General features: G+C 62.6%; 1 protein-coding gene across 1 annotated transcript in view; it reads left to right on the top strand.

Moving 5' to 3' along the window:
* The window catches only part of LOC141972468 (scavenger receptor cysteine-rich type 1 protein M130-like), a 222,590-nt gene that overhangs the window by 111,154 nt on the left and 90,989 nt on the right, over nucleotides 1-20,447 (top strand). The window lies entirely within an intron of this gene.

Here is a 20,447-nt window from a genome sequence, read left to right as displayed (position 1 = left end):
CCCCGGCACACAGAGGTGCTCATTCCCGCTGGCATTTGCTCTCTCCCTCCAGAGTGTGTGCTGTGTGGCCAGGCAGCGGCGGACCAATTTCTCTGCGGCCCAAAAGTAGATGTGGAATTCCTGTGCGTGCATTTCTTTTGCACGGTGAGTCCCGCGGGCCAACCTGCTCCCTGACATGCACTCCCAGCCACGCTCTCCTCATCACTCCTCTCTTCTTTTCTCTTCTCTTCTGCAGATTTTTGCCAGTGTGCTTTTTGACTGTCAGGATGACGAATCAGGGGAGCATAAATATGTCACTGAGGACATTGACCACATAGTCGAGCGGGCAGCGCAGGAGGTGAGCACCTGACCAGGTCAGGGAGATTTATATCAGGAGAGGTTTGGGGGAGCTTACCCCAGAGGCCAGGAAAGAAATCTCAGCCCCTCCAAGCAGCTCCAGGACAAAAGCCTTGCTCCCCGCAGCTCCACAGAGGCTCCAGCCCAGGAGCCTCGTGCGCCGGGCGGATCTGTGGGCTGTGACCCGGCAGCGGCCACATCCTGCGCCCTGCCCGGAGGCGTGGGGCTGGCTGGGGAGGCCCTGGGGCTGCCGCTGACGGGGCTGCTCTGCTCTTTCCAGCGATGCTTCGTCTGCGGGGAGAGCGGGGCCGCCATCACCTGCAACCGGCAGGGCTGCGACCGCAACTTCCACCTGCCCTGTGCCATGGAGGGTGAATGCATCACCCAGTACTTTTTCCCATACAGGTACCTCCCCTCCCCTCCTCGCCCCCACCGGGGAAGGACCCAGCGCTTCTCACCTCACCCATCCCTTGCCTCTGCCCCCCAGGTCCTTCTGCAGGGAGCACCGCCCAGAGCAGGAGGTGGAGGCAGCTCTGGAGGAGGACACCGAGTGCCTCATCTGCCTGGAGCCTGTGGGGGACAGAAAGTCCTTCCACACCTTGGTGTGTCCTGCCTGCAAACACGCCTGGTTCCACCGGGGCTGCATCCAGGTAGGAGCCGTTCCCTCGCCCCGGGGACACGGCAGGAGCTGGGCAGCACCAGGGCCTGACTCCTGCTCCTTCTGTTTCCGCTGCAGGATCAGGCTCAGTACACTGCTGTTAGTTCCTTCAGCTGCCCCCACTGCAGAGACAGAAATGACTTTCTCAGGGACATGCTCACCACGGGCATCCGAGTCCCCATGAGGTTGGTGTCCTGCCGGCTCACAGCACAGGAGGCTGCAAGCCCTGTGCCATGCCCGGGGCTCCCCTGCAGTCCTGCCCCTCCGCTGTCCCGTCTGCCTGGGCTTCAGCTTCAGGGAGGAGCTGGAAACCGGGCAGGGGGCAGGAGCAGGGCTGCCCTGCATCGGCCTCATGCCGGGGCAGCAGGGGCTCAGCCATTTCCCTTTCTCCATCAGATTGCTACCACAGGGCAACAGGCCTCCATTTGAAGCACTGATCATGAGGCACAGCCGCTGCGATGCCCGTGAGTGCCTGTGTCCCGAAGGCAGGGAGCACGCAGAGGAACAGGGGTAAGTTGGCAAAGCAGCACCCTGGGCTCTGCACGGGATCGCTGCCTCGCCAAGAGCTGGAAGCAGAAGGACTGAGAACAGGAGCTGTGCCGCACAACCCCGTGCTGTGGTCGCTTTGTCCTCACAGCCGTGAACGCTTTTGCTTCCCCAGGCCCTGGGAACTGCTGCTGTGCAGCTCCTGCGCTGCCAGGCGCACTCACCGGCGCTGCTCCAGCGTCAGGAACAGCCAGACCAGCTGGGAGTGTGGGAGTTGTGCTGGCCAGGGCACCGGTAAGAGGCAAAGCACCTTCATGCCCCTGGGCTGGAGCCAGGGCCCAGGCAAGGCCTGGCAGCGGGTGCCCAGGCTGGGCTTGGCAGAGCCTCTCTGCCCCAGGAGGGCTGGGGGCACCGCTCCGGCCTCTCCACTGTGGCCTCTGTGCCCCTGACCTTCCCGCTTCCCCTTACAGCCTCCACTGACAGCTCAGAGCTCGCTGGCTCTGGCAATGGTAGCGGCTCAGGATCGGGGTCATCCCACGGCTCGCCAGCACCGGAGAGCAGCAGCCCCAGCACTGGTAGCCAGGCGGCATCGGGGCCGTCCGACTCTCAAGTGCTTCAGGGCAGCAGCAGCAGCTCCAGCTCAGCTGGGCCCGAGCACAGGCAACGCCGCTCCCAGGTGCAGCGTCGTGCCCAGACGCCCTACAGCCGGCCCAGAACACGCCGGGAGAGGAGCCGCGCACCAGCACCAAGGGCTGAGGGCAGCACCCCCGGCCAGGCAGCGCTGGGGACGTCCCCGGGCTCCCCAGTGCCGGAGAGCAGCAGCCCCAGCACCCCCAGCCAGGCGGCACCGGGGCCGTCCCAGGACTCCCCAGCGCTCGAGGGCAGCAGCAGCTCCAGCCGCCGTGGGCCCGTGCGGAGGAGGGACGGCTCCCGCCTGGAACGTCGGGCCCAAACCCCTTACAGCCGGCCCGGACGCAGACGCGGGACCAGCCGTGCGCCGTCCCCACGTGATGGCCCCGATCCCCCTCCACCAGCACAATAAAGTTGTCCGTTGGCCTCTGCCCTGGGAGATTCCCCGCTCATCTGTCGGCTTCCTCCGCCTCTCCCTTTCTCCAGGGGCAGCGTTAGGGGCCGGGCCCAGAGGGTTTCTTCCCCCGGGGCCTGGCAGCCCTTGCCCAGCCCTCCCTCCTTGCGGGCTGGCCTTGGCCGGCTGCCCAGCGCCATGGCCGTGTGCCTCGGGCCTCGCTGGCCCCGCAGCCGGCTCAGTCTCCCCGGGGAAGGGTCACACCAGGGGCAAAGCTCCTTTACTTTACAGGTGCCGACCGGTGCCACGGCTGCAGTTGTGACATGGAGATGGCTGCAGACGGTCTAGCAACTGTAATAAAACAGTAACAGTGATAGAAAGGACAAGCGGGTGCTGCACCCTGTGAGTGCAGTCCTGGCACAAGGAGTTCTTGAGGCGGGACATGAAAGCAAATGAATCTTACCTGGCTCTGATTTTTCTGGCCCGGGAAATCTGTTCCCAGCGTGATGTGTCAGCAAGTACTGGGAAGTGAGTGAAGTGCAGGCCACTGATGTGCTGTAGTGAGCTGGCGGGAAAGCCGTTGTATGAAAACACACCCCTCCTTGCTAAGCAGAAATGGGAATTCTTTAAGAATTGTCTGTTGTGTGCTGGGAGGACTAGTTGGGGACTACATCCCCCCTGTGTCGGCGTGGAACAGACGTCTGGCTCTGGGCTGGCACAGCAGAGCCCCAGCGGGACGAGGCTGTGCCTGTCCAAATGCACAGCTGCCTGAACCGTAGCCACCAGCTTCCAGCAGCACCAGAAAGTGTGCAGGGCTTGAGCTGTGCCGGAGCTGGCTGTAACGCGCCAGGTAAACCTGTTCTCTGGTGTCTGACTGCTGGGGCAGCCTTGCTCTGGCTGGGGAACAGGAGCTCTGGAGGCAGTACTGTGACAGCAGGAGTGCTGTGAAGCAACGAGAGGGAGCAGTGTGTCGAACTGCACCGTCAGACACCGCAGACCTTGGGTGTGACAAAGGGAACTGCTAGAGCACAGGGCAGAGGGCGCGGGAATTGTGTCCTAGGTGGCTTCCTGGGGAAGACGGACTTTTTCTCACGACTTGGCTTGCCCGCTCCCCACTGAGCTTGGGGATGCAGATCTCGGAGCTGCCTCCATTTCCATGGGGCTCTGCTGCCGAGCTGCCCTTCCAAACCCTGTGGAGAACGGACCCGCAGGGGGACGCTAATTACCTTGCATTTTGACCATAATGGCCTGGGGGGAAGAACAGGGGCAGCTGTAAGGAACAAAGGAGATGTTATGTCTGATGATCCCGGATCTTTTTTCCCTGGGCGTTAGGCCTGCTGTGGAAGGCAGGAGGAGGCAGTGGGAGCCCGGGTCTGCTCAGCTGTGTGGGTGCCCCGTTCCTGAATCCCGGCTCAGCAATGGGATGCTTGTTAGAAAGCAGGGATCGAGAAGGGAGACCTGGGCCAAGCTCTTTGCTGGCAGAACTGTGCTGAACTCTGTGGCCTCGCACCAAGAGCTCATTTGCCTCCCAGCGCTGGAGGGCTGAGCAAATGCTCCCTGCGGATGGGAAACAAATTGATCCGTCTCCCCCCTGCCCTTTCCTTCGTCCTTAAGGAAAGGGGGAAAACCCTACTGAAGATGGGATCCCTGGCACTAAAGCTGAGTTGTGTGGAGTTACTTTCCAAACGGGCATTACCTCTATGAAACCAGAGCAGATGAGGAAGGTCGGCGTGGCTGAGGTTTGGATTTAGCTGCCGCTGTGGCTCTGACAAGGCCATGAGCCCATCCTGCCATAGCTGAGTGTGAGCAGCACAGCCCACTCGAATACCTGCCAGAGTCAGTGTGTCGGACCCCAGGGAGCTCCTCTTCCCCAGGTTCACCAGCTGGAGAAGAGATGGTGTCCATCCTCACCCTGCCGCGGGCTGTGGCAGCCGCCTTCGGGAAAGGAGTGGGCTTGGTCTGGCTCTGGGCAGCGGAATGGGATATTTACCCTGTGCCTCAGAGGTACCTCCTGGGCAGAGCAAAATACTAAGTGATTTTTTTGGTGAATGTTCATTCTCATTCTGATTTCATGCTGTCTGCACTCTTTTGTCGAATCCCGACTGTTCTCCCCAGCTGTCCATCACCCACACTCCTCTTTGATGGCTCTTGTCACAGACAGCCTGGTAAAAAGATCTTGGTTATTTTCTCTTTCCTTTTTTTCCCTTTGACAAGAGCCACGAATTTTTGCAGCTGTCCTGACTCTCCTCCCCTGCGCTCCCTGGGCAGCAGTGTGGCAGTGGGAGCTGCCCCCCCGGGAGGAGATGTGCTCTTCTGCCCAGGGGCTGGTGGGCAGCTCTCTGGTGACCAAACCCCGGAGAAAACAAGGGCGTTTGCTGTAGGACCTCTGGTACTGGAAGGAACAATCCTTTAGCCCAGGTGTCTTGGGACGTGTCTTGTGGGAGGGGGATACCAGGCCTCCAAACCCAGCAGTTTCTGTCAGCTCGTTCTTTGGTCTGTTTTGCTTCTGGCCCTTAACCTGCAGCAGCAGTTTGGGGCTGCACAGAGGTTCAGGGCAGGGTCACCTCTTCCTCCAGGACAGGATCTGCGGATTCAGCTCAGTATTTTAAGCAAGATGGAGCCAAATAAATCTTCCTTCTAGCAAGAGCTGGTACCCAGGGTGGATGAGCAGTTCATTCACAGCTCCTTCAACACTGAAGGAAGTTCCATTTGTCTATTTAAAATCCCTTTCTTGACCACTGTTTAGCATCCTGGTTAAAATTCCTCCGGCACCTTGGATCCGTGTATGGGGATTTAAAAGTGCTCCAGATGAAGCAGGCAAATGAGTCGAACGGCATTTAGTTAATTCCCTGGCTGTCGATAATGCAGCCTACCCTGTGCTGAAGACACCTGGGGCTCGTCTGCTGTTCCTAGTGGAGGTGTCGGGCCCGTTCTCAGAGATGTCCCCGCTCTGTCAGGGACGGCTTTACTGACCAGAGGGCAGGAGGCACTTTGGGAGTGGCCCCTTCGGATGGAGGCTGGAGAGCTCTGCTCTTCTGGCCTGGCCGTCAGGCCGTGGCTTTCACAGTGCTCCCGTCTCTCAGCTCAGCTCTGCTTTCTGTCCTTAGGACACAGCTTTGATTTGCCAGGGCTGAGTCCATCGGGACGTCCCCTACTGCCCACCTGCACAAGACACCCCCCTCTAGCAAGGGACAGGACAACCTCACACATACAGAAAGCAAAACCTCCCGCTAATTACTCCATGGGAATGAGCCGGCAGAGCTTTTTGTCCGGATGGCGCCCGTGCTGCCGTCAGCGTCAGGAGCCCAGCGCTTCCAGCACGGCATCTTCCTCCCCGTTCCCCCTGCCCTGGGCAGATCTCTGCCTCAGGCCTGGCCCTGCTGTTTCATGAGCGGTGCCCTCTGGGCGCGGTTATCGAGTGTTAGGACAGACTGTGGGTGTTGCGCTGTGTTACACAGCCGTGGTTGTGTCAGTCAGACGTGGACGAGTCCCAAGTGCAGATGTGCGGCGACAAGTGCCCGTTATTTGGCCCCGACTCCAGGAGAACCGAACCCCTTCAGCCTTCTCAGTCTGGGTGGCGATGAGCGATGGAGAGCAGCTGCAGACTGTCAAGGGGTCGGCGACAGGAGGATCCTTTGCTCTGCTCCCCCCATTACCCTGCTCTGCTGGCAAGCGTGCGTGCGGGGGTGCGGGTGGCTGCATCCCGCGTGCGTGTGTGCTGCAGCGTGTGCACGCGCTGCCTGTGCGCGTGGGGGGTGTGTGTGTGTGTGTGTGTGTGTGTGTGCACGTGCCCCAGAGCTGTCTGCGTGTCACATCCATTTTCCTGTCCCCTCTCTGCCCCGATGTGCCAGTCTCCTCCGTGCCGGGTGGCTCTGAGCACCTTCCTCTGCGACCAGGCCGGGGTCAGCCCTTTGGAGGGACTCTTTCCCTTTGTGCCCGACGTGGCTGCCTGCAGCCTCACCCTGCAGGTGCCAGGCATGGAAGTCCTTGCCTTGCACAGGAGACTGAACTGGCCTGCAGCGTGGCGAGCTGGGAAACTCGGCAACTTTATTTCAACCACTAAGTCAGGCTGAGCGTTTGTGTGCGCTCAGAGGAGCGTGGGCAGGACGGGGCAGGCCTTTGACACGGAGGCTGCCTTTGGGTCCGCAGGCAGGGAGTGTCCCAGCAGGAGATGGCCCTGGTCCGCTGCCGCCTGCGCTGGATCCTCTTCCTCCTGCTGCTCAAGCCTTTGTTCCCTTTAGGATCTGCAGGAGCCCCTGCAGCCGGGTAAAGAATTGCAGCAGCTGCTGGAGGGGAAAGGGGCAGGAGCTAAACCAGCCCGACTGTGCTGGTGTTGGGCTGGGCCTCTGAAGAGGGGTTGAGGCGCTGAGAGAAGGACTCCATGGCCGTGACGTTGGAGCCGCCCTTGGTGTCCAGTACAGCCCCATCTGTTCCAGGGTCCACTCGTAGTAGTGCTGAGTGGAGGTGTAGATTCCGGGCCGTTTTGCTCTCGCGCAGCCTCTCCCCCAGCTGGTCACCCCAGCGAGCCAGAAGTAGTCAGCACTCTTGTCTTTGCAGACGAGAGGACCGCCGGTGTCCCCCTGCGACGGAGGAAAGAGGGTCACGGTGGTGTCGGGTGGCCGCTGGCAGCACTGGGGCCGGCTCCTTCTCTCTGCCAGCACCCCCAGAGCTGTGTCCGCGGCACAGAGGCGCTGCTCAGGTGCTGGGGCCGACAGGACCTTGTCTGGGAGGGGGTGGTGGGCCCGTGGGGTAGGGCTGGCGCTCATCTCTGCACAGCGACGCTGGCCGGGTGCAAGAGGGATGTTCCAGGGCTGGGAGCCGGACCTCGGTCCTGCCAGGAGCGCTGGGTGGGCTTTCTGGGCAGAGTCCCGGGCCTCTGGGGCAAGTGGGGCCCTGGGCAAGGACCTGCAGCCGGGGAAGGGGAGCCCCAGCAGCGGTGGGGACCCAGCGGTGGTGGGAGGGCGACTGGCCAGGCACAGCCCGTGCCGGGGGGTGTCTGGGCGGCTCTAGGGGGCTGCCGGTGCCGCTGGGCGCTGCCTTGTCGCAGGCTCCTACCTGGCAGGTGTCGATGCCGCCCTGCGGGGAGCCAGAGCACAGGACTGAGGCAGCCACTCCGACACGGACCATCTTTCACCAGCCCTGACGCCCTGAAGCATCCCCGGGGTTTCCCATTAGATACCAAACCTGGGAAATTCCTCTAACACATCCGTGACCAACAAACAAAAACCTCCTCACTTGGGAGAGCTGCAGCAGGATCCCAGCACCGAGCTGCCGTTGTGGACTGGCACTACAGCTTCTGCTCTGCCCAGCATCTGTACAAACGGGTGCAGCATTTACCTACAGGGAGAACCGTGACAATGGAAGAGACAGCTCCTGTGCACACACATCATACCGGGAAAAAAAGGCTTCGAGGCTGATGCCAAATCAGACTGCGAATATTCAGCCTCTGGCTAGAAGCTACACAAAAGCAAACTGCTTTGGGGAACATCAACAATATCCATGACTTTCTCACCCTCTTCATCACCCATCTGAGAGGCAAGAATCTCCTAAAGCCTCTTTCACAGGCACAGCCCTGAAACCCCCCCACTGCTTCTCTCCGAGTGTGCAAACAGAATATGGAAAGTACAACTCTGAACTCTGTGTGGGCAGTTTCTGAAATGAGACAAGTCATTTTAATGAAGAGAGACCTTTTGCCTTGCACCCGGCAGCTGGCAGGGCTGTGGGCCCAGCATCCCAGAGCAGAGAGCGGGAATGGATGCAGGAACACCCCTCCTTCTGCTGCTTCTTGGGAGAACTACAGTTCAGACACTGGACCCAATACTGACAGAACAGGTCTCTTCACCTCAGTCTTCTCTATGGTCAGGTTAGTTCAGCGTGTTCAGTGAGTTAGGTGTGAAGTAGAAGCTCTGCACAGACACTGACCTTTGTGCAGAAAGCCAGAGGAGCAGCCGGGCTCTGCAGAGGGGCTGGGCTCCAGCACACCCCTGCTCACCCCCCACATCTCTCCCAGCACCTCCCAGCTGGGAAACACTGTCCCACAGCCAGAAGGCAAGAGCCCGCCTGGGCCAGCTCTCGCCCTCGGGCTTCATGCCGGTTCCTGAGCAGCACCTCTCGGCTCTGGTGACCGGCACCCTCTGCAGCACCGCTCCGAGGTGTTTCATCAGGCTGAACCCCCCAAATCCCCACAGAGAGCAGAGAATATGAAATGTGTCACTTCTTTCCCACCTGAAGTAAAAAGAAAGGGCTAAAATTCCCTTTCCCTGGGGAAACCTGACAGGTAAACCCCGCAGACACCACAGACCCCTGCAGAGAGCAAAACCCCCCGAGTTCAAGGGAAAAGGACAGCACAGTCACACAGCAGAACGTCTGCACAGCCCCAGCTGTGACAGAAAACCTCTTTTTTTGAAAACAAATTCAGAACCATGAAGAAGTTTGGGTTTTTAGAGCAAAGCGTTCCCCTTCCCCAGCGATCCCACCCCCCAGGGAAATGGGCCCAGCCCCTGGCTCACCCACTGCTGGGCCGGAGCCACCACCACTAGTGCTGGGGCTGCCGGGGCTGGTGCCACCTTGGCGGGAGAAACATTCCATCACCGCCAGCACACAGGAGTGTTTAGAAAGGAGGAATTCCCACTGCCTGGGTGACCCGAATCTCTGCAGGAACACCCCTCAGGGGAGGCCATGGAGAGCTGGAGGCCTCCTGCCCAGGCCGCCTCCCTGGAGCCCACGGAGCCCTGGCAGAGTGTGGCAGGCAGTGGGCCCTGTGGGGCCAGGGGGACCCCGGGGGGCTCCAGCACGTTGTGTCCCCCCAGCACCTGCCCGCACTCCTGCCTGTGCCGTGAGGGGGCACTGGGGACCCGGGGGGTTATTGGGGGTGTTATTGGGGTTCTGTGGGAGTTGTGGGGGTTATTGGGGTCCCTGTGGGGGTTATTTGGGTCCTAGAGGGAGTGTAATGGAGTCGGGGGGGTGTGGGGGTCCTGGAGATGTTAGGGACCGTTCCTTGCGGTTCTGGGTCTGGAAGGATGTAATGGCGTCTTGTTACTTGGGGGGTGTTATTTGGGCCATGGGGGAGTTGAGGGGGTTATTAGTGTCGGGGGTGGGCTGTGGGTCTAATGGGCTCCTGGGGACGGTTTCTGGGGGAGATATTGGGGTCCTGGGGGCAGTAATGGGGTGCAAGAAGGGTCCAGTGGGAGCTAGTGGGGTCCTGGGACAAATGGTGATGTGCCAGCTGGGCGCGTGGGTGCCTTTTTGTGCCCTGAGACGCCTTGGGAGGGGCAGGATGGGCTAAAGCTTCCCTCCTCCTCCTCCTCTCCGGGCTTTGTGGTCTCGCGGGACACCCTGGGTGCGGGGGTGTGGCCCTGGGCGCAGTGGCAGAGGGACACTGCTCGGGGGGTCCCTGTGGGAAGGACACCATGGGACTGGGCTTGTTGCTCCAGCTTGATTTAAAAAAAAGATTTATTGAAGTACGGCCGTTTCCCTGAGAACTGCACCTCTCCGAGGCTCATCAGGCGCAGCAGCACAGCGACCGCAGGCTCCATCCTGACCTTGGCTTCTGCTTTAGAGCTGTCAGGATGAGGATGGTCTGAGCTGCCAGGGACCTGATCGACGACTCCACATCGTTGCCCAAGGACTGGAGGGCTGCAAGAGAAGGAAAGGGAGCAGAGGTGAACCCCCCTGCCCGCAGAGAGCCCAGCAGCCCAGGCTCTGTCCCCTGCCCCACCAGCCCCCGCCAGCACAGCACTGCCCCCGCTCACCACTGTGGCAGATCTCCCAGAGCTTCTTCCACCTGAGGATCCTCCAGTGCCGCGCAGCAAGACCTGGGGCACAGAGCACCAGTCAGAGCTCTGCTCCCCCTGGGCAGGGCTGTCCTCCAGCAAGGACAGCACCTGAGGGCGCTGGGATCCAGCAAGACCCCCAGCGAGCCCCACCAGTGGGGACTGGGGCCAGGAGGCCAGAAATAGGGCACTCACCGATGAACCTGACGGCCTCCTCTCGCATGGTGGCCTGAGGGTCCTTCAGGTAGGGCAGGCTCTGGAGCAGATACTCGTCCACGCTGTTCCTCTTGTGCGTTATCTGAGGGAGCACGGGAGCACGGAGCTGGTACAGACCCTCCGCAGCCATCCGGAGCAGTCCCTCCTGCCAGCACCCCCGCTCCCTCCCAGTGAGTCCCGTCTCCCAGCCAGGAGCCCCGTGGGGCTGAGGGGCAGAGAGAGCCGCAGGTAGAGGGGGCTGGGGGTGCCGAGACCCCTCCGTCCCGCTGCCAGGGCCCAGCTGGGCCGGGCTCTCCTGGAGAAGAGCCCTGGGGGCTGCGTGCTGGAGGGCAGGGAAGGAGGGTGCAGCTGGGGCAGCGGGGCTGGAGCAGGGTGGCGATGCAGAGCGGCACAGCGCCCCCCACGGCACAGCTGCAGCCCCCGTCCAGCCCGCCCTGAGGGTTTGGGGCTTGTCCTTACCAAGCACTCTCTAATCAGGTGTGTCTGCTCTGTCTCGGCCAGGGAGCTGAGCCTCCTCCAGCCCAGGAACACTGCACAGGCGCGGAGGGTGTCCCAGGAAGCCTGTGGAGAAGCAGAGGCCGGGCGATGGCACCAGAGCCCGGGGAAGGAGACCTGGCATCCTCCTGCTCTGGGCCTGGCACAGCCCCGGGGGACAGGGATGGGGGCTCAAAGCACACAAAGCCCGTGGGGACTCGGGGGCTCGGTGGCCACAGGCCGCTGCTGAGCAGGGAAATGTCTGTGCCCAGTTCCCCAGCCCTGCTGGTGCTTGGGGCTGCAGGGACCCTTCCTCTGGGCTGGGGGGGCCCCACCTCCCCCTCCAGCTCTGCAGCACTGGGACCAGTGCAGCGGGACCTGCCGTGACACATATTCCCATTGTCCCTCACGCCCAGGCCACCCCCGTGGTGTCAGCACACCCTTCCCCGCGACACCGATCGCTGGTCACCGCACCTTGGCCACGCTCTCGATGGGCTCGTTGGTGTGGAAGAACAGAGGCAGCAACACCCCCTGCACTTTCTTCACCATTTTTTTCTTATTTCTCCACACCGCGGTCTTCATCACATCTTTGAAGAGGCGGATGGAGAGCTCCCGCACCCGGCTGCACTCCTGGCAGGGAGGAGGACAGAGGGAGCTCAGCACCAGCCGCTCCTCGCCCACAGGGAGCAGGGCGGCAGCGTGGCCGGGGGAGAGGAGCTGCTCCGGGGTCCGAGCCTGAACGCAGGAGCCGTCGGCCAGACCTGCAGCTGTGGCTCAACGCCCCGGAGCCCTGAAAGGGCCCGGAAGAGGAGCGGGGAGGGGAAGAGCCCCCAAAGGCTACACAAGAGGAGTAAGGGGGGGACCCCTGCCCAGAAGCTTCCCGCATGGCCACCCTGAAGGGCACCCATCCTGCAGCCATCGCCTCGGCTCAGGCTCCCATGGCAGCCTTACATCATCGAAGAGGGGCAGGAGCTTCTCCGCCAGGCTCAGGGAGATGAGGTTGGCCTCCTCCCTCTTCACGTGACCCAGCACGTTGATGAACAACACCAGGACCTTCGTCTTGACATCGGCGTCGGCATCTGTCAGGGTCTCCAGTACGTCAGGGAGCAGCACCGGGAGTTTTCTGGCCTGTACGAAACACACCGTTGCCTTTTTGTGAAGCGGTGAAAGACCCCCCCACCGCCCCAGCCCCCACCTGCCGATGTGGCTCCCCTTGCCGACCCCCCACTCACCGTTCCAGGTGTTTGCGACAGCGTGATGAGGCCCGTGAGCACCAGCGAGAGCATCACTGGGCTGGGATGCCTCAGGTACCGCTGGGCTTTGTAGAGGGCAGAAAACTCCTTCCTGTCGATGTTAGCGCAGGCCAGGAGCTACAATGGAGACAGCGGTGAGAGACCAGCAGAGCTGCAGGGCTCCCTCCCCGCACCAGCACGGTCCATGGCAAGGGTCTCCTCTCCCCCTGCGGCCACCTCCGAGTCCCCACGTCTCTGACCCAGGACCAGCAACTGCCTCGACTCTGGTTTCTGCCCCTTCCCGGGGTCTCCAGGCTGCGGAGCTGGGCAGGGGGATGCCGGCAGGGGGGAGGGCAGAGCGCTGCCTGTGCCGGGACAGGCTTGGTGGGGCCAAACCAGCGTGGGGTGGGCCCGAGCGTGTGGCACGGGGGTCTGGCTGGTGCTGAGCAGGGGAAGGAGGAGGAAGGCAGAGCGGTGGGGCTGGGCGTGGGTCACTCACCGCCAAGGGGTAGATGCAGGCGTCATCCGTGGCAGAGCTGAACACCCTGCACAGCCGCCAGTCCTGCAGCACGCCGAGCAGCTCCGACATGACTCTCCGCAGAGCCCAGGGCACGGAGATCATCACCTCCCACATGGCCATGGCCGCCCTGCGGAGCCAGAGCCAACTCGCTCAGCAGAGCTGCCTCGGCTCCCCCGGACCCCGGCCCTGCCCACCCCCTCATTTCGGGGTGCCCGGGGAGGCCGAGGGGGGTGAGGTTCTGTTCCCGTGGGGCAGGGGCTCTGCTTGGGCCGGCTCTGGCTGCAGGGGGAAGCGCGGCGGGATGGAGAGCCCTGCTCCTCGGGGATATCCCGCAGTTTCCCGTGGGTCTGGCAGCCAGAGAGTCTCTGGGCCACTCTCCCCGTGGGGAACGAGCCCTCAAGGCTGTCAGGGCTGGTACCTGTCACACGTTGGAGAGATGCTCAGAAGGCTCCTGACCACCTCCCTGGGGCTCCAGTCTGTCAGCAGCAGCAGCAGTGAGTGCAGGCTGCGCCGGGCCGGCTCCTCGCGGATCCGCTCCACATTTCTGTGGATGTGTCTCAGGATTTTTGGCACCTGGAGAGGACATGGGTGAGGATGGTGCTGCCCTTCCCACCCCTCCCTGCTGCCTTGACGTGGCTTTGGGTGCCCGAGAGAGCCCGGTTAGGGCAGGAGGGAAGAACAAGATTTGACACGTCTTGACACGGAAGGACAATCCAGCCACGGGGCACTTACATCCGTCAGCCAGGACACGGGGTCTGTCGTGGCCATGTCCACGATGTCACTGCCCATCTGCCTGTCGTGGGCATCGTCTGCCGTCAAGGCCTCGATGGCCACGAGGAGAACGTCCGTCTTCTGAGAAGGCCAGAAGTATTCGCCAAACACCTACGGGAGGAAGGACGGGGGAAGACGTGTCACGCTGAGCTTGGCTGAGCAGCTCGACCACCGCTGGGTCCCTTTGCTCACACAAGCCGATGACACGGACAAGGGTCCCGGCGAGGGGGGAGCTCGTTACCGTCCTCATGTCGCTGCAGTCAAGTAAAGAAAGCAACCAGGCGCCGTCAGAATCCCATCCCGCTTCCTCTGGAATCTCCTCTGGCAGCGTCTCGTCTACACAGAATCACAGAAGAGTCGGTAAGACAACGGCCATCTCGGCCAACCAGCCTCCCAAGGGGTGAAAAGAGCTTGAAACGGGGGAAACGGGGTCCTGGCGTCAGCCCCCTCACTCACCCATCCCCAGTGGCTGGACCGTGGACACCTCCCAGGGCTCCGGCAGAGAGCTGCTCTCCTGGGGAGCCCCGACCTCCTCCCAAACCACCCTGGGGCTGCTGGGGGGTCTCTCTGCCATCCTCAGAAATGGCTGAGGGACGGTGGGGGGGTTCAGCTTTAAGGAGCGATGGGAAAAGACGCGGGCTGTGCTCAGGAGTCTCCTCGCTGCGCTCCTGCCCTGTCCCTTTCCGGTCCTGTCAGACACTGCGGGGCTGCGCTGCTCAGATACGGTGCCGGGGGTGACACGGAGTGATGTCACAAAGGGGGTCACATTGTGACGCGTCACCCAGGCCGGGTGGGGCAGGGTTCCGCTGTGCGGGGCGGTTACCCAGCTCGCCACTGGGCCATGACTCCTCTCGGGGTGTCCCCAGGCCCCCATCATGTCCCCTCAGCACCTTCCTGGACCCCCCGATTCGTCCCAGAGGGTTCTCACACCCCGGCACGGAGCCCGGACCTTCTGCTTCGATCCGGCAGAAACCCTCCAGCCTGCCCCGTCTCTCCCTTGCGGTCACCTGGAGCATTTGCTCGCCCATGTCCGGTTCTCTCCCACACCGCCAGAGTAGGTTTTATCTGCTACAAGAGTTTCCTGGTTTCAGCCGGGATAGAGTTAATTTTCTCCAGCTGGGAGGGAGCACAGCCCCAGGGCTGTGTTTCGCAGCAGCGGGATCTTCGTTCTGTCGGGGTCACTGGCCAGGAGCGGGCTGTTGGCCGGTGGGTGGTGAGCAGTCGCCTTGTGCATCACCCGTTGGTACTTTCCATTGGAGCAGACAAGGAGCTTTTGGCAGCTTTTTTCCCAAAGCCGGGGTGAACCCACCGCCCCCCAGCTCCAGACCTTTGTGGGAAGCCCCAGCAGTGTTGGGGGGGGACCCCAGCGGTGGCATCCCCAGGCCCTGCAGGTCACCCTGGGACGCTGGGCTGGGAGAGCCCGTCACAGTGCCTGTGCCCGAGGGCCTGGCCCGGGGCTCTCTGGGACGCCACCAGCCCTCCAAAACGGGCCACATCTCCCCGGGGACACGGGCACAGCGGAGGTGGCCCCGCAGACCCTCCCCAACCCGCTCCTCTCTGCTCTCTCCTCCAGACCCCCCTGCTTCTGATGACGAAGACGACCTTGTCTTCTCCCGGGAAGACATCAAGAAGCAGGGGCTGCTCCTGATGGAATCCAACAAGAAACGTGGCAAGAAGTAGCGGCTGCTCCGCGCACGAGAGCTCTGGGTGCCCCCGACCACCCCTTCTGCTCTGGATGCCCTCGGCCACCCGTTGTGCTCTTTTTCTAAATACAGAAAATACTCTTAGACTGAATACAGCCGGTCTTTGTCGTTCTTCCAAGCCCACAGCAGAGCTGGACCGGGAGCTCCTCGGTCCCTCCTGTCAGGCAGAAGCAGCGGCGTCAAGCCCCGAGGGGAGCTGAGCTGGGTTTGGAGGCAGCCCCGTCCCCCTGCCCCTCGCCCAGCTGCTCTCCCCGCAGAGGTGGGGCTGGGCTGGGCTGGGCTCGGCTTTCCCAGGCAGAGCAGAGCTGGGGGCAGGCTGGCTTTCTGCCCCCTGGTCCTTCCTGGGACCTCTGCCCCACCGACAGCTCTGGGAGCCCCGGGGGCTGGTGTCTGCCTGAGGCAGCTCTGGGGAAACGTGGGGCAGGGGCTGAGGCCTGGGCAGGTACCGGATCTCAGGGGGGTGTCTTCGTGTGCGCGCGTGGGAGCGGAAGGTCGGAGCCTGCCTGGGAAAGGGAGAGCCCCTGGCCCGGGCTGTCTGACCTGGCGCGGAGCCCTCGTGCCTCTCCCCTCCCCTGCTCCCCGCACGCACATGGTGCCACTCGTCCCCCTGAGCTCCGAGCCAGCGTCGGGGACAACCTCAGAGCTGCAGGGAGGTGCCTGGAGGGAAGGGCCGCCCCGAGGTGCCCCAGGCGGGCAGAGGAGGCTTCAGCAAGCCCTTGGCTCCAGGAGGGATCCCCAGCCCTGCCCAGGGCTCCCAGACACCCCCCCGCGGAGGCCGCGTCGTCTCCTCTGCAAAGGCCGAGAACCGGGGGCTGCTGGTCCCCAAGCGCAGCCGAGGCCGGGGGCTGCTGCCAGGGCCCCGTGGTCCCCGCTGGAGCCCCCGGCCAGCGGCTCCTCCTCCAGCTCCGCGGGGGCCATCGGCACCAGCGCGAGCTTCCCCCGGCCTTCCCACCCGGCCCCTGCGCTTCGTGCTGACGTCGCCTGGGACGTCCCCGCGGGGCAGAACGGCTCTTTCCGCCCGGGCTCGCGGCAGACTGGCAGCGCACCCAAGCGTCGTGGTGGGTTTTGGGTGACTGCGGGGCGGGGACGGCAGCGCCCGGACACAGAACAGCTTGTGCGTTTTAAAGGGAGCTCCGGAAAGAGCGTCATGCGCCGGCAAAGGCATCTAGCGGAGCTCTCCCGGTTCGACGCCGTCCGGGGGTGCCTGGCAACGAGACCCCAGAATGACGCCCACCCCCGGCCCCGTGCCCTGCTCCCGCGCCCGCCGCAGCCGGGCCGTGGCTCCGGGATCCTCTGCTGCCGGGAGCTGCCAGCCACGGCGGGAGACACCTGAGCGCCCTCCGCGCCCCGGGGCCGGGCAGACGGCGGGGGGCGGCGCTGGGCCCCGACGCTGCCCCCTCGGCACCCCCGGGGCTGGAGGCGCCTCAGCCCGGCCGCGCGGGGCAGGCCGAGCCCAGGCAGTGCCGGGAGACACCGAGCCCCCGCCCGGCGCCCCCCGCCCGCGGCCCGGCCGCCGCTGCGGGGCGCGGGCAGCGCGGGCGGGGCGGGCGGGGCGGGCGGCGCCGCTCCAGCCCCGCAGAGCGCCCGGCGGCGGCGGCGCGGGGACCGTGCGCGGACGCGGCCCCGCCCGCGGAGTCCCGGCCCCGCCCGGAGCCGAGACGCGGCCGCGGCCCCGCGCGACCGGCCCCGGGAGACGCGGGCGCCCCCCTCGCCGCGGGCGCGGCGGCCCCGTCGCGCAGGGCCGGAGGCGCCGGGCACCGGGGCCGGGCGGGCGCGGAGCCCCGCGCGGAGACGGCCGCCGGCGCGGCCCCCCCCGCGCGGGCGCGGTCCCGCGCGGACGCGCGGCGGCTCCCCGGCGGCGGCGGGGACGGCGCGGATCGCCCCGCGGCTCCGCTCCCGCGGTCAGGCTGCGCTCGGGGGCGCGGGAGGGGCCGGGGGGGCGGCTGGGCCGTGCGCGGGGGGGCGCGGAGCGAGGCGCGGGGCCGGCGGGAAGCGCCGCCGCGGGCCGCGGCTCCGTCGCCCCGAGGCCGCTGCCGGCCGCTCGCTCCGCTCGCCGCGTCCCGGCGTCGGCGCCGCGGCGCTCGGCGCTGCGCGGTGCCGCCGCGGGGCCGGCGGGGCGGTGCCGCCGGAGGGGCCGGCGGGGCCGGGCGCGGCCGCTCGGTCCCGGGACAGCGGTTCCTCCGGGCGGGGGATTCCCGCGGGCTCTGCGCGGGGACCCGGGGCGGGCGGCCGGGAACACGCGGGGGGATCCGCTCAGGGTCTGCGCGTGGTCGCGGGAGAGAGAAACTGCGCGAGGGGCGGGTCGAGAGCGCGGAGGAGGGTTGAAAACGTGAGAATAAAATGGGGGTTTCTGGGCGCCAGGGCCGCGTGGAAATTGCACTTTGGGCAACAGTGAGGTTGAGCAAAGGATCCGTTTTCCCGCTCCTTCTCGGTCTGACCGGGACTGTGGGTGTTTTCGGGGGTTTTGGAAAGCTGGAGGGGAGCTGTCTCGAGGGAACGCCGCTGTCAGACCCCCGGCGGTACCGGGCGTTCCCCTCCAGACCCATCTGCCGAGGTTCCCGGAGATCTGGGTGAGAGTCTGGCCTGCGGTGGCTGTTATGAAACGCTTTAATCAAGGCAAGAGTGTAACGGCTCGAGAAACAGGAATTGATGCCCCGGTTGGTGCTGGGTGTAAACGGGAAGGAAACGCGTAGAAGTGTCAGAACTCTTTTTGGTGCGGGAGGAACCCCGGGCAGTGGTGCCAGGATCTCCAGGATCGTGTGTTTCTGGATACACCCGCGGTGAAGCGATGCTCCAGGCCCTGGGTTTCTGCCCTTGATAACACGTGCCCGGCGGCACACGTACCGATAGCAGCCGGGGTTGTTTTTGTGGTGGACGGAGCTGTTTGCATTGCTGGTGGACTTTGTCTAAAATGCCTAAGTGCAGATCTGAAGGGTTTTGCTTCAGAGGCGAGAGCCTGGAGCCTTTGCTGTGAGCTGGCAGCGCTGTGATTTCTCGTGTCCCTGGGCAGAGCCCGGGGTTGAGAAGAGCCCTGCTGCTGTGCGGAGCTGCGGGCGGGCACACCGGGCACAGAAACACGGGGTCAGTGGATGGCGCTGGGTTTACTGGTGAAGGTCAAACCCGAGGTTTTTCCCCATTAATGGTTTTTGTTGTTTGCTTTTTGTTTGTTTGTGAGTTTTGGTGCACTGAACCTATTTAAAAACAACAAATTGCTTGTGTGTAGGGAGAGGCGCGCGGAAGAGCTCGCGATGTACGGGAAGAATAGGGAACCAATCAAAGATGCCAAAGAAGGATGTGACCAAAACACAGCCATGCTTCAGGTGGGTCCCTTTAAGGAGCATATATAAGGCATTTGCACAGCTAAAAAGCTGAACAAGTAGTAACCGTCATATCGGTGTCTGTGCTTTTGTTCCTGCGAAGGTTTTAACCTCCTGCAAGGGTTAGCTGTGATCTGAGCGCCACAGCTCTGTGGCTTGGCAGGTAGAAAAAGACAGCTATTCCCTCACCGCAACACTTGTGTTTTTAATACGTCGGTCTGCGTCCTACAGGGTGACCTGTGTCAGATGCACACTTGAATCCGTAGCTCTTTCCCCCTCAGCGCTGAGGGATGGATGGAAATTCCTTACTTTAGTCCTTGTCTGGGTTAGAGCCTCCATGGTGCAATGTGTGGTGCAGCCCGCGGAGAAGGGACGTTTCCCATGGCAGAGAATTTGCATACTTAGCAAACCACACAAAGAAAGGTGACGAAAAAGGTACTGGCCCTCCTTAGATACAGAGTGTGAAGGCATAAACCAAATAATTTCTCTAAAGATCGCCGAGGGAATCTGTGGTACGTTCTGAAAAGGAACCCAGTCCCTAAAGGACTCAGCTAGTGCCTTACACACAAGGGACTTTATTTCCCCCGGGTCATGACCTGTTTCATACAGAAGTAGCTCCTACATGATTATGACGCTTTTGGAAATCAAAAAGCCATCTATAAGTCGTCTCTTAGAAGAATTTGTCAAGTGTGAATTCTTGGTGGTATTTACCTGTCTCTATTAGTTTATTCGGACTTTTTCAAAATGCATTGAACATACTCATTGCTGACTAGGTTCTATTATCAGAATGAGAAAAGAAGACCCCTTTTAATTGTCATAGGTAGCTGAACCCTCAAGAAGAGGCCAATCTCCGTCTGTTGGGGAGGAGTTTTGTCTGTTACCTGAAGCATTTTGTGTACCCGTCTGTGATAGGAGCTGGAGGAATCACACTCTTTCATGGAGAGTTTGACTAGATTTTCTTGTAAACTGGTTACGGGTAGTTATGTTGTTGGTAAGGCAGCAGTGCTTCTAGTCGGGAGGTACCCTGATCAGTGTGTGAAGTCAGTGAACACTTGGTCAGAGCCCAGATGTCAGCAGTGCAGAGTGTGTTCTTGAGCAGCATCTTGGCACTGAACTTGTGCTCGTGCCACAGCACTGTCCAGCTCCGTGAGGACCGGGAGCCTCTCGGTTCTAGTGCTGCTCCCTGCCGTGGGGGCTCGTGAGCTGCTTCTGTGGGTGATTTTGCACGTATATGTAAATATTTATTGCTTCGCGTAAGGTGCCTGTGATTCTGAATGTGAGAGAAGCGTGCGACTTCAGCTGTGAAGGTGTGGAGGGGGTAGGAAGCGATGACTGCCTGGAGCTGTCTGGTGGTTCACAACTTGTCTGGTATCAGCGGTATTTTTAACCAGGTAAAGTGCCAGCTAATTGTCCATATAGTTTTTGGGACGAGCAAATTTGATATATGTGTGTGGCCTTAATAATAGACTGTGCAAGGTATTCCCCAGGCCGTTGTGTGTTTTGTAATACAAAGGTAAAGGAAAAAGACTCTCGGAAGGAGGAGGCGCAGGAAGAGCGTCTCCCCCAGCGCCGGGCCCCCCCTGTACCCTCCTCTTCCAGGGAGGAAGAGAAGGAAGGAGATGCTGAGGAAGTTTTGTTACGGCGGGAAATGAAATGCGTGCACTGGCCGGATCTGCGCAGCCGCTCTCTGGCGATTAATTATTTCCAGGCCTTGAGCAGGGGGGGCCTGGCGGCAGGGCGCAGTCTGTGTCTGGGTGTCCCCGGGCACAAACGGCTGCCGGACAGAGCAGCGAGACCCGGCCCGGGACGCTCACGGGGTGGGGAAGGGGCTCCCCCCCGGCCCCGAGAGCCCCCAGGAGCTGGCCCCAGGGCTGCTGGTGCCCCCACACCCACCGGCAGGCTGGGCAGGGGCCATAGCAGTGGGCACCCCCGCCCCCC

Source organism: Athene noctua, chromosome 33 (assembly GCF_965140245.1).
Source record: "Athene noctua chromosome 33, bAthNoc1.hap1.1, whole genome shotgun sequence".
NCBI classification, from domain to species: Eukaryota; Metazoa; Chordata; class Aves; order Strigiformes; family Strigidae; genus Athene; species Athene noctua.
This window is presented reverse-complemented; position numbering and strand designations above follow the sequence as displayed.